The sequence below is a fragment of the Phacochoerus africanus genome, chromosome 11, assembly GCF_016906955.1.
Source record: "Phacochoerus africanus isolate WHEZ1 chromosome 11, ROS_Pafr_v1, whole genome shotgun sequence".
NCBI classification, from domain to species: Eukaryota; Metazoa; Chordata; class Mammalia; order Artiodactyla; family Suidae; genus Phacochoerus; species Phacochoerus africanus.
Window position 1 is genome coordinate 73,121,374 of NC_062554.1, and position 16,728 is coordinate 73,138,101.

Below are 16,728 nucleotides of genomic sequence, written 5' to 3' on the forward strand. Positions count from 1 at the left end.
ATTTAGAAGCCCCAGCAAGATTTGAGGTGTTTGAATCTGATAATAATATTGTTAGTTTTGAAATGGAAAGGAAGGGGCAGTTCAAAAAGACATTTCATCAGGGCTTGATATTGTCAAAATGGGAAAAAGTCATAATGACCTAGAGATTTTCAACCTTAATGATATCATTAACAAGGGCAGGAAATCAGGAAAGCAGGTTGCTTTGAGGAAGAAGATGGTTGCGTTTGAGATGCTGGTGGGATATCCCATCAGAAGTCATCTGGAGGGGAGTTCCTGTTGTGGTGCAGTGGTTAATGAATCCAACTAGGAACGATGAGGTTGCAGGTTCAATCCCTGGGCTCGCTCAGTGGGTTAAGGATCCGGTGTTGCCGTGAGCTGTGATGTAGGTCGCAAGTGGCTCTGGCGTAGGCTGGTGGTTACAGCTCCGATTAGACTTCTAGCCTGGGAATCTCCATATGCTGCAGGAGCGACCCTAGAAAAGGCAAAAAGACACACACACACACACACACACACACACACTCATCTGGAGATGCCTTGGAGGTGGTGGCTGTGTGTGGACTTTGGTAGTTACACTTTTGAGGAACAATGCAGTAGACAAATGAATCTTTCCAGCATTCTAAATTATTAGTGTTTTGTCATTCATGTTCATATCTATTCTTTAACTGAAATCGATTTTGTGTATGGTATGATGTAGTGATCAAGTTGCATTTTTTCCTGGATACCCCCATTTTTCCATTATCATTATTATCATTGTTCCTGTTGTCTTTTTAGGGCTGCGCTGTGGCATGTGGAAATTTCCAGGCTAGGTGTTGAATCAGAGCCATAGCCACTGGCCTGCACCACAGCAACACCAAATCCAAGCTGCATCTTCAGCCTATGCTGCAGCTTGTGTCAATGCCAGATCCTTAATCCAATGAGTGAGACCAGGGATCAAACCCGCATCCTCATGGATACTAGTTGGGTTCTTAACTTGCTGAGCCACAATGGCAATTCCCATAATTATTATTAAAAATACTATTCTTTTCTGATCTCCCCAAATTCTTTCTCATGACTCAAATACTTCTATACCTTTGCCTTTTTATAAACTCTGTATTTTTTTCCATTGGTCTAGTCTTGTGTCCTTGCCTCAGCAGCACCTATCTTAAATAGCTTTATAATAAGACTTAATATTCAGTAAAACAAGTCCTCCTGCAATGAATGTTCTTCTTTGAGAATGTCTCACCTGTGCCCCCTTTGCACTTCTGAATAACTTTTAGAAACAACTTGTCAAATTTCGCTTAAAAAAAATCTTACATATATTTTGACTAAGATTTCATTATAGTAGGGGAACAATGATATCTTTATCACGTGGAGTTTCCCAATTCTTAAATGCAGTGTATTTCTCTAATTATGTTAAGTTTCCTCAGTTTCTCACAATAACATTCTGGGTAGAGATCTTACAAAAGTTTTGCTAGATGTATCCTTATGTTCTGATATCTTTGATGTTATTACAAATAGTATCTTTCTTAAGAATTTCATTTCTAACTGTTGCTAGTATATAAAAATGAAATCAAAGTAAATTCTTATAGATTATTACTGATTCAAGCAAATTGTCTATAAAAATTAGACAATTTATTTCTTCATTACAATCCCTAATTCCTTTTCCTTTTCTAAATTTTTTCTTTATTATACTGGCTAGGATTTCCAATATAGTTTTGAACTTATTTCCAAAATCAAGGTGATAATATTTAATATTATTACATTAAGTTTAAATATTTTCTTAAATGCTTTTAGTAAATACTTTGTCAGATTCTAGAAGTTTTATGATATTCTTTTTCTGAACCTATTGATATGATCAGCATTTAAATTCTTTTAATGTGGTGAATTAAATTAATTTTAAATGTTAAACCAGCTCTGCATTCCTAGAATACACTCAGTTTGGTCATGGTATAGTGTTCCTTTCTCACATAGTATTTATTTTGACTTGGCAGTATTTGTTAAAGATATATATACCTTTATTTATGAGAGAAATTTTGCCTGTAATTTCCCTTTCTTGTAATGACTTGTCAGGTTTTAAAGGTCAAGATTATGCTAGCCTAATTCCTTACATATTTGAAAGGATTCATTGGTGAAGCCATTGGGATCTGGTGGTTTTTCATTTATTTTCTTGAAAATTCTCATGGTAGGTTACTAAGGTATGGGTTCAATATCTGAATCACCTGTGGGTCTGTTTATATCATCTTTTTTTTCTCTTTGTTTATAGTCATTGATCTTCTTTCTTAGCATCTCTGTTCACTCTTAATTGGATGGTAGGAGATATGTAACATCACTTCATACAATTTAAAATGTTTCTACTGGAAAAAACACACAAATCCAGCATTTTTCATCTCGGTACATATGATGCATTTTCTGGTTTGTTCAATGCTTTTAAAGTGCAAAATGAGCTCTTCTTTGAAAATATGTGTAGGCCTGAAGCATCAAAGATTTGGGTAAACAGATGAGTCTCAGTAAAAATTAAAGTGGAATAAGTTAGGATAAAGACAGAGGATATCTGTTATACATTTGAAAAGTAAAACTGAAATCTGTAAAGGTAAAATGAAACTATTCTCTAACTGACCTACCCCAAGTTTCTGAACTGTGTCTGCTACAAAAAGAGTAGAATGAAATTAACAGGCTTTGCATAAACTTTGAAATCTAAATATAATAGAAATCCAGACCTTAAACATGTATTTATTTTCTCTGCTTTATGGCGAATCAATAATTCCTTTAGGAGCTAATCGTGAAATGTCTCAAATAAATACAAAATTAAAAAAAAAAAAGCTCTTTCATGAATATCCCTTAAGGCAGAAGTTTAGAGCAAAAGTGGTTGTTTCCTTCCAACATCCCCCAGAAGATTTAGTTTGCTGTTATAGAACATAGTTTTTATGTTAATCTAAATACCCAGCTATTTTAAGCTATATTTGACATGCATGGATACTCTAATTTCTGTGTGTGTTGTAAAAAGGCAGATGGAGGGGGGACGGTGAAATTCTATTTCAGACCAGATAATTTGTTTTAATGCTACTAATGAACTTAAAATTTTGAACTGGACCCTTGCTTTTTACATACACACTCACACAATTTAATTCTAATATGCTGTGTGCAAGCTGAAATGCAATGGGATGGCAGTAAAATAGTAGCAAGGGTGTATGCTCTTTTTGCTGCATCCTCCATTTGTAGGATCTCACATTATATTTCTTAAAAACCCATTTTGCTCAAGAAATAAAGTGTATTTACTAAGATATAAAATTAGAAAGTATTTTTTTTTTCAAAAACACCTTCTACAAGCAAAATTATTCCCTTCTTATTTGTTAGAAGTAGCTTTTATGTTTTTTTCCCTCTTTAGATTTTTCCTAGAACATTTAAATGCAGGATATGTAGAACATAACAAAAGTAAGTTTTTTAAGTTAATGTGATTTAAAAACAAAGAAATTAGCTCATTTAGTGTTAATGGCTGCAGGTGTGGCGCACATAAAGTTGAAAAGTAGAATGTACTTTTGCCCGAAGTTACATAGTAACATTAAAATAAAGGAATGGGGCTATATTTTCATATCAAATACCTAAACCAGTTGCTTGGTTTACAGTTTGTTTTAAAATGACAATAGTAAATTCTTCATTTGTAAAAATTCCAGTTTGTAACCAAAGCCAAGTCAAACATGAAGCACCAACTATTCAAGAATTGTAGAAACCCTTTTTTTCCCAATAATCCACAGAGACTTCTTAACTCATGGCAGGACAAGCAACTCATATCCTCTGAAAAAAATTATGTAAATATATTAAAAACAATTTTACATCTCCAAGGCAGTTAGCCAGCATTCTTTCAGGGTTCCAAGTAAAACCAAAAGATGAAGGGAAGAGAGGGGAAAGTATTGAATCATTCTGGGTTCCCTGTAAGCAGGTTATCACTCTAGTCATAAAGAGATAACGAGAGCTTTTAAGTATAATTACTAGATATTATTTTTAAAGAGATTTTTGTTCTGGTAGGCAGTTATATCTGGTTAAGCTATCCTACTTTTGATCTGCCCTTACTCCTAGAGCAAAGCTCCTTTTGACTCTCATTTCTCCTGGGCCTGGGCCATCCCTCCCTGGTGAACTCAAAATTCTGTCTTCCTGGAGGCATCTAATCACTGTGTTCTTCACTTTAAGGTTTAGCCTTTTAGAAGCTGCTTTCCTGCATCAATTCCTGGAGCCTCTCACCACACTTGCACTGGCTAGGGGTCAACAGATGCATTGAGGGCAGTTTATCTACAGAATGGTGGGCTGCCTTTTCTGCGGGTCCCCCCTTTTCCCCTGGGATTTTAGTTCAAGTCTGGTAGTCTTGGAGGCTCTGAACCCCGATTTCTATCTCCCCAATGCAGTGGGAAGACTGTTTCAAGTTCTGGTTACCATGTTCTGCTAAGTCTCCATGCTCCTATGCGTGGAATCAGAAAATAATTTGCAAAGAATGAGTGATTTAACTTCATAAAACTTAAAAACCTCTGCTTGCCAAAACTGTTCAAACAAGTTATATCAGAAATTATATCAATTTCCTAAATTTTGTTCATCCATTCTATAGTATAGAGTTGTAGATGGGAAGTAACAGCCCAGCCAGGGACTAAATTTCTCCATCCCATTTACCACTGTATGTGGCCAATAAAATATAAGTGAAATCAATGCATGCTAACCTCTGGGCCAAGTCTTATCAAAGGCCAGTGTGCCTCCTCCATGTTCTCTTCCCACCTCAGCTGGATGTAGATGATGATAAGGCAGGAGATGAATGACAGTAAAGTCACAAGATCAAAGCGTCTGGGTCCCCAAACCACTTCATTGAATGAACCATTTAAATTTAGAGATCTGGTTATAATAATTTAGTCTACACTAGCTAATACATAAGGTTAAAATTATAAACTGAAATATATATTGTCCAAATGTATAAATTATTATAATCTGAAATGTTTTAAAATTCAGTTAATACAAGATAAATATTTCAGTAAATATTAGAATAAAGGCAGTTCTCAAAAGAATGTATTATTAAGTTAACAATGATGTTCAAACTAATACGTCATATTACTATTATGTATTAATAATAGGGTATGATATATAGCCTATAAGATTAGTAAAACATTTTGTTTTTTATTTAATTTTTTAAATGATTTTTATTTTTTTTCCATTATAGCTGGTTCAGTCAATTTTCTACTCTACAGCAGGGTGACCCAGTCACACATACACATATACATTCCTTTTTCTCACATTATTATGCTCCAGCATAATGACTAGATATAGTTCCCAGTGCTGTACGGCAGGATATCATTGCTTATCCATTCCAAAGGCAATAGTTTGCATCTATTAACCCCAAATTCCCAGTGCATCCCATTCCCTTCCCCTCCCCCTTGGCAATCACAAATCTGTTCTCCATGTCCATGATTTTCTTTTCTGTGGAAAGTTTCATTTGTGCTATATATTAGGTTCCAGATATAAGTGATATCATATGGTATTTGTCTTTCTCTTTCTGACTTACTTCACTTAGTGTGAGGGTCTCTAGTTCCATCCATGTTGCTGCAAATGGCATTATTTTGTTCTTGTTTATGACTGAGTAGTAGTCTGTTGTGTGAGTATACCACATATGCTTAATCCAATCATCTGCAATGGACAATTGGGTTGTTTCCATGTCTTGGCTACTGTGAATGGTGCTGCAATGAGCATGCGAGTGCATGTGTCTTTTTCAAGGAGCTTTTTTTCCAGATATATGCCCAAGAGTGGGATTGCTGGGTAATATCGTTGTTACATGTATAGTTTTCTAGGGTACCTCCATACTGTTTTCCGTAGTGGTTGTACCAATTGACATTCCCACCAACAGTGCAGGAGGGTTCCCTTTTCTCCACACCCCTTCCAGCGTTTGTTATTTGTGGACCTACTAATGATGGTCATTCTGCCTGGTGTGAGGTGGTATCTCGTGGTAGTTTTGATTTGCATTTCTCTAATCATCAGGAATGTTGAGCATTTTTTCATGTGCTTGTTGGCCATCTGTATATCTTCTTTGGAGAAATATTTATTCAGGTCTTTTGTCCATTTTTCCATTGGGTTGTTGGCTTTTTTGCTGCTGAGTTGTATAAGTTGTTTGCATATTTTAGAGATTAAGCCCTTGTCAGTTGCATCATTTGAAGCTATTTTCTCCCATTCTGTAAATTGTCTTTTAGGGTTTTTTTTTTTTTTTTATGGTTTCCTTTGCTGTGCAAAAAAGCTTGTCAGTTTGATTAGGTCCCATTGGTTTATTTTTTGTTTTTATCTCTGTTGCCCTGGGAGACTGACCTGAGAAAACATTTGTAAGGCTGATGTCAGAGAATGTTTTGCCTATGTTCTCTTCTAGGACTTTGATGGTATCTTGCCTTATGTTTAAAATTTTTTTAAATGAAAGTGTACAAGGCTGATTGATGAAATATAATGTTGATGTTGAAATATGATGTTGGTTAAGTAATTTTATACTTTAAGGCAGAAATAACACCCTGATACTTTTCCCAAGGAGAAAATGAATGTAAAATGTTGTAGCCACTATAATGTTCATTTCATTATTATTAAAAAATACCAACAGAAAAATAACATAATGAGATATATGCAATGTATTTGTATTTGTATATACATAATAACATATACAAATTATGCCAGCATCATAAAATTATGTTTGTAACATACTTTGAGTATTCTTTCCATGAAAAATTATTTGTTCATATTTAAATATATATATTAACTTATATATGTTTGTGTATGTGCATGTGAACATGTAAGTGTGTATAGAGATAGAGAGACAGAAGAATCTTTAGAGATACTTAGCAAAAGTGATTACCAGTCATGATGGCGTTCCTGTCTTCATGCTTATACCACTTTGAACCAACATCAACACATCATTATTAACCAAAGTCTGTTACATACATACTGTGTTCTATATTCTGTAGGTTTGGACAAATGTATACTGATATGAATCTACCACCATATCATACAGAATAGTTTTACTGCCCTAAAAATCTTTTGCTTTTTTTTTTTTTTGTCTTTTTGCCTTTTCTAGGGCCGCTCCAGCGGCATATGGAGATTCCCAGGCTGGGGGTCTAATCAGAGCTGTAGCCACTGGCCTACATCACAGCCACAGCAATGCGGGATCCGAGCTGTGTCTGCGACCTTCGCCACAGCTAATGGCAACACCAGATCCTTAACCCACTGACCACGGGCAGGGATCGAACCCGCAACCTCATGGTTCTTGGATTCGTTAACCACTGCGCCATGACGGGAACTCCCTTATGCTTTTTAAAGTCAGAGAATTATTTCAGTAAAGCCATGATCTCCTTCCCTCAACGAAATGAACATGGAAAATGGCCATCCATAGATAACTTTGCAGGAATGTCAAGAGTTTTAAGCTGCCTAAGAGCCATGCTCTAGCAGAGAGAATTGCATGTAGACTCAAAGCCGTCGTCCCTTCTAGGGTCTTCCCAAGGGCAAAGTAGACTAATTATCCTATGAACCAGTGATCTTCCTGGGTGTCTCTAAATATTTTAGACAACAGAAAGAGAACATTTCTGCATTGCAATTTCCATATAACATTTGCTCAGAATGATAAATTATCCTTTAAAATATTATCATATCAAATAGATAAAAATAGTTTGCCTGAATAAGAAAGATAACATGGAAACTTTTCTTTTTCTTACTGAAAGCTCTTCATCTATCATGTAGCTTTTGAAAACAGTGAACTTTCTTCTACTGATATTTCTGGCAGAAATCTTGGAAACTTCAGTCTAACTTAAAGCATTCTCAGCAATACATAAATCATTACTACAAAGTGGAATATTCACTTTGAAACTGAAGGTTGGATATGTGTGCACATCGTGTGAATAAAAATTTGGGGTATGTCTGTTTTCATATGATTCCAGCATATTTCTTATGACTTATTTTTGTTTTCCTTCATCTCTTCTGCCAAAATGACAATCTTAATTAGTTTGTTTGTAAATTTATGTCTTCTGGAGCCCCTGTCTTCTAAACACCATCCTCTTCTTTCACCCAGTTCTCCTTCACTTTCTTACTCAGATCACATGGTAATTTGTGCACCTTTTTAAAAAAATTTAAAAAATTTTTAATTGTGGTTGATTTACAGTGTTGTGCCAATTTCTGCTGTACAGCAAAGTGACCCCAGTCATACATTCCCTTTCTTATATTTTCTTCCATCTTGGTGTGCAGCTTTTTAAATGTCATGATGCTGGATTTCCACATACGATGTTTATGGAGCCACATACATTTAGAATGTTCTTTCTCTTGTTTTAACTATGCTAAATTCATGTCCTCTGTAGTGAGCAGAATGTCATTCATTAAAAATGCCATTGACTTAATCTCCAGAACCTGGGTGTGCATACATGCTAAGTGGTAATTAAGTTGCAGATAGAATTACAGTTGCTAATCAGTGGACCTTAGTTATCCTGGGTAATCCAGGTGGGCCTGAGGTAATCAGAAGGGTCCTTACTATGAAAGAGGGGAGAGAAGGAGATTCAGAGGACAATGTGACTGTAAGGAAAGGCACATGCAGAGAGATGCAGTGCTGCTGCGGTTGACAGCAGAGGGAGGGATGTATGAGCCAATGAGGAGAGCAGCCTCTAGGAGCTGGAAAGGGTGAGCAAACAGATTCTTTCTCAGAGCCTCCAGGAAAGAATAGAGTCCTGTGGCACTTAGATTTTTATCCAGTGAGATCCATGTTGGAATTCTGTACTAAAAAATTGTATGATTAAACATTATGTAAATAAGATAGTATGTTTGTGTAATTTGTTACAGCAGCGATAGAAAACTAGTACATCATGCTTCAGATTGTAAGCCGAAAATCACTTCTTGATTTCCCCAGATAGTGAGATTCCCCTCCTAGACACTTCATTAGCACGGCACTTATTCTTTTCAGTGCTTTAAAGCAGGTAAAATAATAATAATTAAAATCTATTGTTTTATTGTTTGTTTATTGTTGTTTTCCCCTGCTGGTGTGTGAACTCCAGAGTATGATCCTTGTCTTTCTCGTTCCTGCCACAGAGTAGATGTCAGTAATTGTGTGTTCAAGGATTGACCTTCTCCTTCTCTTCCCTCCATATAAGTACACATCCATAGGAAATCAGAGAACAAAATCATGGGATGTAGAGTCACGATTCATTTCATAAGTCATTTAATTCGCATGGTGTTACATTTGCCTGGGTCATCAATTCAAAAAGTGTGGTCCCTTGACTAGTATCACCAGCCTCATCTGGGAATGACTGAGTTAGGGTTGGTCCCAGTGATGAGTGTTCAGATGATTCTGATACATGAACATCTGGAAACTGCTTCTTCAGGCCAGAAAGCTTTAAGCACTGCTTACAGAATTTCTAACTTAGGAAGTCTGAAGTAGGGCCTAATAATTTTCCTAACAAATTCTTTAGAGATTCTGATGCTGCCAAGTGCATCCTCACTTTGAGAAAAACTGGCCTAGCCAATGGGTAGGCCAGGGAACTTCTGTCAGTGAAAATTGACCAGCAGAGATCTCACAACTTAAAAGAGTCTTTATTACTTACTACTTTGTGGTCTATGTGCCGTTCTTAACCAGAGACTGTTACTGTCTTTAGAGCAAGATAAAATGGACCCTTACAAAGTTAGCTTAGATCTGTATTACAATGATTGGCAATTAGATTGAACAATCCAACTGAAATATCTGAGAGTATTTAGTTTTCAGTTGTACATCGTTTAAATTGCTTGATTTTGATAAAATAGCATTAGTCTTTGCAAAAATAAATGAATGATGACTGTAAACCAGTTTGCTTTTCTCTATAACTTACGTAATTATTTTCCTAAGCATATGAAATGAATGTAAAATGCCCTGATGTTATATTTCTGACACAGTGACAGCAACTGCTTATAAAATATTTAATAATGTGCTTTAACAACTAGGAAAAACAACTTACTGAACATAAATTACATTTTAAGGAATGATTCAGTTTAATGAAAGATTAATAATGTATAGAGTTTATACATTGTTTTGAAGTCAGCCTTCACCTGAGTGTTTCTGTAACTAAGACTGACTATGACACCAGTCTTGTGGAGGGAGGGTCCTTGTGGAAAGTTAAGTTATTGTCTTAAATCAACATGCCAGTGCTTGCAAAACTGACAAGGCAACACTCTTAACACCCATGGTGACATGTCATGGCCTCTTAGACTGATTTCAAGGTGCAAATAGGATCCCTCTGTCCTCTATTCACCTGCCTTCTGCTGGGAACAAGTCCTTACATTTCACAGTTCAGGGATCCAAGCTCAAAGTGTCAATGACCTGGGACAGGTATCAGATTGCTTTCCAACCTCTGATAATAGATTCCATTTGAAAGAGGATGGAGTGAGAACCTACAAGAAGAGCACACCTCCAGGGAAATCTGGGAGACAGAAAGTAAATGGAAGGAGAATAAAAACATAAGTAAGCCTGAAATGCTAGGAAATAGGAGGGTTTAGCTGACAAACTTGAGCTTTTTTTTTTTGTCTTTTGCTTTCTAGGGCCACCCTTGCAGCATATGGAGGTTCCCAGGCTAGGGGTCCAGTCAGAGCTACAGCTGCCAGCCTACACCAGAGCGGCAGCAACGCCAGATCTGAGCTGCCTCTGTGACCCACACCACAGCTCACAGTATTGAACCTGCAACCTCATGGTTCCTAGTCGGACGTGTTTCTGCTGTGCCACAAAAGGAATTCCATAAACTCGAGCATTTTGAAACAACCAGTGATTGGCTTATGGTGGCACTAAGGAGGTTGTTAGGATGGGAAATTAAGAACAGATTTATCAGAAAGTATGCTAGTTGCGCATTCCCACTGTGGCTCAATGGAAACAAATCTGAGTAGTATCCATGAGGACGTAGGTTCGATCCCAGGCCTCGCTCAGTAGGTTAAGGATCCATTGTTGCCATGAGCTGAGTGTAGGTTGCAGACGCAGCTCGAATCTTGGTGTTGCTGTGGCTGTGGTGTAGGCCAGAGGGTACAGCTCCGATTTGACCCATAGCCTGGGACCCTCCATGTGCCATGGGTGCGACCCTAAAAAGACCAAAAAAAAAGTATGCTAGTTAAAATGAAGCAGTTATTAACTCAAGAGAAAATATGAGCATGATACGCGTGTCTCTAATGAACAATGTTTACAAAGTTATGCTGATGTATGACCTGATTTTTTTAAGAACTGAAATCATGATATGATCATTTTGGCTAGGAAGAGAAGGGGGAGTGGGCATGTGTAATTGGGCTATATCCCCTTTGTGTCATTTGGAAATAAGGAAATAAATGCACAACATAACCAAGAGCAGCCACACAGCTAAAGGTGTTCAAAGTGATCGCTTAGAGCGGAGATAGCGTGAACACAGGGCAGCGTGCAGGTACTTTTTTTTTGTCTTTTTGCCATTTTCTTGGGCCGCTCCCAGGGCATATGGAGGTTCCCAGGCTAGGGATCGAATTGGAGCTGTAGCCACCGGCCTATGCCACAGCCCCACAACGCAGGACCCGAGCCGTGTCTGCAACCTACACCACAGCTCATGGCAACGCTGGATCCTTAACCCACTGAGCAAGGCCAGGGATCGAATGCAGGTACTTTTATAATGACCCTTTTAAAAAACGTCCTAGTGTTGTTTATGATTTTGTATTCATACAATGAGAAGGAGCATCTGCTCATTTTGTTTAGAATATGTTTAAAATAAAATGTTTATGTATTGATAAAATGAGAAGGAACACTTTATGATGTTTTATTTCTCTGTTTTGAATATTTCAAAAGTGACTTGTAAATTTATTCCACTTTCACCCTTAGAAAGAAGTGTTTCATCATTAATTTTTTAAAAAGATTATCAACAGTGAAACTCAATCACGTGTCTTTAACCTTGTGTGTTGAGATCTAGCTCTGCTGCCTCACAGAACAGGTGTGAGCTTCGGCAGGTCATCTTATTTCACCGAACTTCACTTTCCTCATCTGTAGAAGTTACTGTGAAGCTTAAATATGATTATGCCTATAAAGCACATGGAAATTGCCTGGCCACATGATATTGCTTATATGTAGAATCTAAAACAAATGATACAAACGAACTTATATACAAAATAAAAATAGACTCACAGACATAGAAAATAAATTTATGGTTACCAAAGGGGAAAGGGGAGGATAATTTAGGGGTTTAGGATTAACATATACATACTACTATATATAAAACAGGTAACCTACAAGGACCTATTGTATAGTGCAGGGAACTATACTCAGTATTGCATAATAACATACAAAGGAAAAGAATCTGGCACATATTTACTTGAGCCACTCTACTTTTCATCCATCCCTTCCAGCTTTCTGAAACTTATGTCACACACACACAGAACCAGCTTTTAGGTCCATGTCCATAAGTGCAAAAAGCTCTTATGTGACTTCTTAGTATCATTACCCAGATTTTCAGTGCTTTTATATTTATAGCATCTGTTTTATTGCAATGTCCCTGGATGCCTTCTGTCTCTAGGGTCCTAGCTTCTTTGTCTCTTTTAGTAGTTCCTCCTTCTGGAAGCACTTTCCTAGGGACTCTTATCATCCTACAACCTCATGCTAGATGGCCACATCTAACAGTGGTATTAACAGCCACACACTGACAGCTTCCATGTTTGTATTTCCAGCAGAGACCACTCATCTGACTTCCAGACGTGTACATCCAACTGCCTGTCTGATATCTCCTTTGGGAATAAATAAGGCATATCTCAAACTGAACCTGTCTAAGACCAAGTCTTAGTGTACTTCCCCTAAATGTTCTCTTCTACTCTTTCCTCGTTTCATGAACTGTGCTTTCACCTATCCAGTTAACACATCTAGAAACTTAGTAGTTCCTTGACACCACACACTCTGGAAAGTATATTCTGCTCAGACCCAAAATCCAGTCCATCAACTTAGACTATTGATTTTACATCCTAAATTCTCTCCAATCCCTTTCCTCCCTTCCTGCTCCACGTCGACCAATCCCACTCAAGTCTATGTTGTTTCACATGTATACCATACCAGCTTTCTAACTGTTTTATACACGTCCCCTCTTGCATCATAGAATCCATTTTCTGCATAACAACCTAGATTGTTTGGCCTTCTGTCGCTGTCCCTACCTCTGACATCAAGAGTTTTCAGTGTGTATTTTGTTGAATGAATGGGTGTTTGTCTGGGATTTAAAGTACTTATGAATCATACGCATATAATACTTTAGAGGTAAATTCTGCTTAGTGTGAAAAGCTCTATCACTTTTTTGAGGGAAGACAAATTAGATAACAAATATATGGGAAAATAAGATAAATTTGAATAGGAAATGCTCAGCCTTTTGTCCCTTGTAGAGCTATTTGTAATAGTGATTTTGTTTTTGTTTTTTTAATTTTGGGGGGTGGTTTGGGGGGAGTTTTGGCTTAGGTTTTTGCCTTTATCCCTTTGGATTTCTGAAGTAGCTATTTAAGGCATTTGATGTCAAGGCAAATATAATTTATCCTCTGTGGTAAAAGAGAGAATGTATTCATTAGTTTAACCCCGGAGAAGATGAGAATTTAATCACACATGATGAGCTGGCAAACAATCAAGACATAGCATAAAGAAGAGTTGGAAAGTATGAGAAAGGAGAAAGAGGAGCCATAACTGGCAGGGGTCAGGGTCTAGGCACCTGGCCATGTGAGAGGAGGAAGAATCTGAGTCTAGTTGGACCACAGGAGACTGCAACACACTAGGTGGTTAAAGGGCAAAGTCTGGAGGATCCATTTGAAAGCAGAGTTTATGGGAACTGTGAAACAGTTATTCCATTATGCTCCACTCTGAGAATACCTAGAATATTCCACTTTTCAAGAGAAGCAGGATGTGGGAAGTGTGTGTGGGAGTTGAAAGGAAATCCACAAACATGAATAAATGCTGGGAACATTAAATCTGCATGGATTGTTTCCACATGAAAATCCTGAGGTATACAAAAGGGAAGATGAACTCTTTTGGAGTTAAACCTTTCTGTTTTTAGAAGGAACCTCTCCTAAAATCACTTGTAGTGAGTCCTTAAAGAAGCATTCATTCAAAGTCCTAGTCTGGTGGATTACATGAGGTTTACTGTGGTGCCTCACTGGAGTGAGTGAGTGCCTGAGCCCTGTGCCACTTATGAAGAGCCACTGGGGTAAGGCCATTGTTCAGATGGCATCTATCTGTGTACAGAGGGCTGGCTGTGATGTACATGTAGAATGATTCTACTCATTTTGCTAGTACCACTTGAAAGACATGGTGGAGGGACTTCGCGTTTTGCTTATTCTGTGGATTCAGAAGATAGGTGAATCACAGAGCAAAAAAACCCCAAAAAACTTTAGCCCAAATCTGACTTTTAATGCTGTCTCTTTTTTACATCAGCATAATATACTGACTAGGATTTGCTAGACAATGGAAAAGCTTTGACTTCCTTAGTCTGGCTACACAGAGACATTCTAGGCAGAGACCTGGACTAAACTTGAAAAGGATGAGAGAAAACAAGATCTGTCCTGAGAGATTGGTCACTCTGTGAAGTGAGACTCTTCATTCTCCTTTATTTTTAATCTATATTGACAATGTTTTTCATTTTTTTTTTAAAGATTCCCAGGCTAGGGGTCTAATTGGAGCTGTTTCTACTGGTCTACACCAGCGCCACAGCAACGCCAGATCTGAACTGCGTCTGCGATCTACACCACAGTTCATGGCAACGCCTGATCCTTAACCCACTGAGCGAGGCCAGGGATTGAACCCCCAACCTCATGGTTCCTAGTTGGATTCGTTAACCACTGCGCCATGATGGGAACTCCGAACTCCTTTTTCAGTTTTTATACTATGATAGACTAGAATGACCCTCCCACCACCAGGTTATACAGCCATTTCTATGATTTTTCTGGTTACATTAAATTTCTGACAAGTGTAACCCTGCGGATCCACCACTTACAGGACATCGTGTTGGGTGATGTTATACCAGTAGGACATTGAGAAATGTGTGCTATAACGGAAGGCCATCCTATGGTATAGGGTATTTGGAGTGAGGGGCAGGAGGCAAGAGGCAGCGACCCATCCCTGGACCCAGATGCCATTCTATGCCTTTTGGAACCCCTCTTTTATTTATTAATTAGCAAAGAACTATTGTAATAGCTTTGCCTACTAAACATGCAGTCTCAGCTGTCGTGTAGTATATAGCTACAAAATCAGACACTGGCTGATTTCTCAGAGGCTGATGGAGGTCTAAATTCATAAGGGATCTTAATAGCACCTTAAGGTTTGTTTGCCCCAATCAAATTTTGCATTGTACCTTTCATCACACTTTGCAGAGGATCTCTGTTGCTCCTGCAGACCTCTTAGAAGGAAGGGCCTTACTGGAAATCTAGTTAGTGTTTTGTGTCCTAGAACTGCTTCTTGGTATGGAATGACTCTGTGTCATTCATCACGTAGTATGAATGGAATATCCATTGACTTACAGCTTCTAAATGTTTGCAGTTCAAGTAGTGTTAGTTACAGACTTAACCTCCTGATAGTCTGGTTGACTTATTCCTGGGAAGGAGTCATCTGGCTGTAACCTTGCCATCCCATGTTCAGCTGGAGGACCAAGTATCCTAACCCTCTGCTGTGGCTTTCAGTGATCTCCACCCAAAGCTGGACACTGGGTGGACAAGGACAGTCTTCCAGATGACAGACAATCTTCAGTATGGACATAGCATCATCAATATAAAGAATTTTTATTTACCATTGGAGCATAATTTGTATTAATCAGGGTTCTCTCAGTTACAATTCAAATGAATTTAAACGAAAATTTATTAACTTGGTTAAGCAGAAAGTCCAGGAATGATGCCTTCAGGCACAACTTTAGAGTTTCAACTCTTGTCTTTAAAAATCTGTCTTCCTATCCATGTCATGTTTCTATTTGTCTTTTCTTCTCTCTGCATGATGGTCTCTTTTTGGTAACAGCTTCTTCCATATGGCCAGAGAAATGGCCACTTGAAACCACAACTTCACATCATCCTGGTTTGACAACCAGTAGAAAGAAAGCAGCATTCCTCTCTAAAGCTGTTTATCAATCCCAGCAAGACTTTTGTTGGCCCTGCTTACAAAATATGCTTATCCTTCTACACAGCGTGTCCTGGAGAATGGAGTACTGGGATTGACCATTACTAAAGTGTAACTGATAGCCCATTGGAAACAAAGAACGGAGGGAGTACTTTCCAAGGAATCAGGTGACGGGAGAAGGTAAGTACGCTAAACAATAGAAGTCACAGATGATACAGTTGATGCACAAGTCATCTCCCATTATAACTCTTCTGAGGCTGAATATAAAGGTAGCTGGTAAGCTATCTGACAGCCAACATCCTATCTTGATTCAATTACTGTGATGGTTAATTTTATATGTCTATTTGACTGGGCCATAAAGTCTCTAGATATTTGCCTAAACATATTCACCAAGTGAAACAGGTTGCCCTCCCTAATGTGGATGGGCCTCATACAGTCTGTTGAAGGCCTACATAGAGTAAAAAAGCAGAAGGAAAAAGTCCTTCTTTCTTCTTGATTGTCTTTGAGCCACTTCTCCTGCCTTCAGCATTCTGGGGTTCATTGGCTCTCCTAGGTCTCCAAATCACCAACTCCAGATCCTGGGATTTTCTCTCTCTGTATATATGTGTGTTATATTATGTATATTCTGTGTTTTCTGGAACACCTCAATAAATATAATAAGAATATTTGGATGGCAG

General features: G+C 37.9%; 1 long non-coding RNA gene across 1 annotated transcript in view; it reads left to right on the forward strand.

The window, feature by feature from the left end:
- The window catches only part of LOC125111462 (uncharacterized), a 28,472-nt gene extending 12,143 nt beyond the window's left edge, over positions 1 to 16,329 (forward strand). Inside the window, exon 3 of the long non-coding RNA XR_007130864.1 lies at positions 16,119 to 16,329. This is a non-coding gene — a long non-coding RNA (uncharacterized LOC125111462). The remainder of the gene's footprint in view (positions 1 to 16,118) is intronic.
- Positions 16,330 to 16,728: the final 399 nt, after the last annotated feature.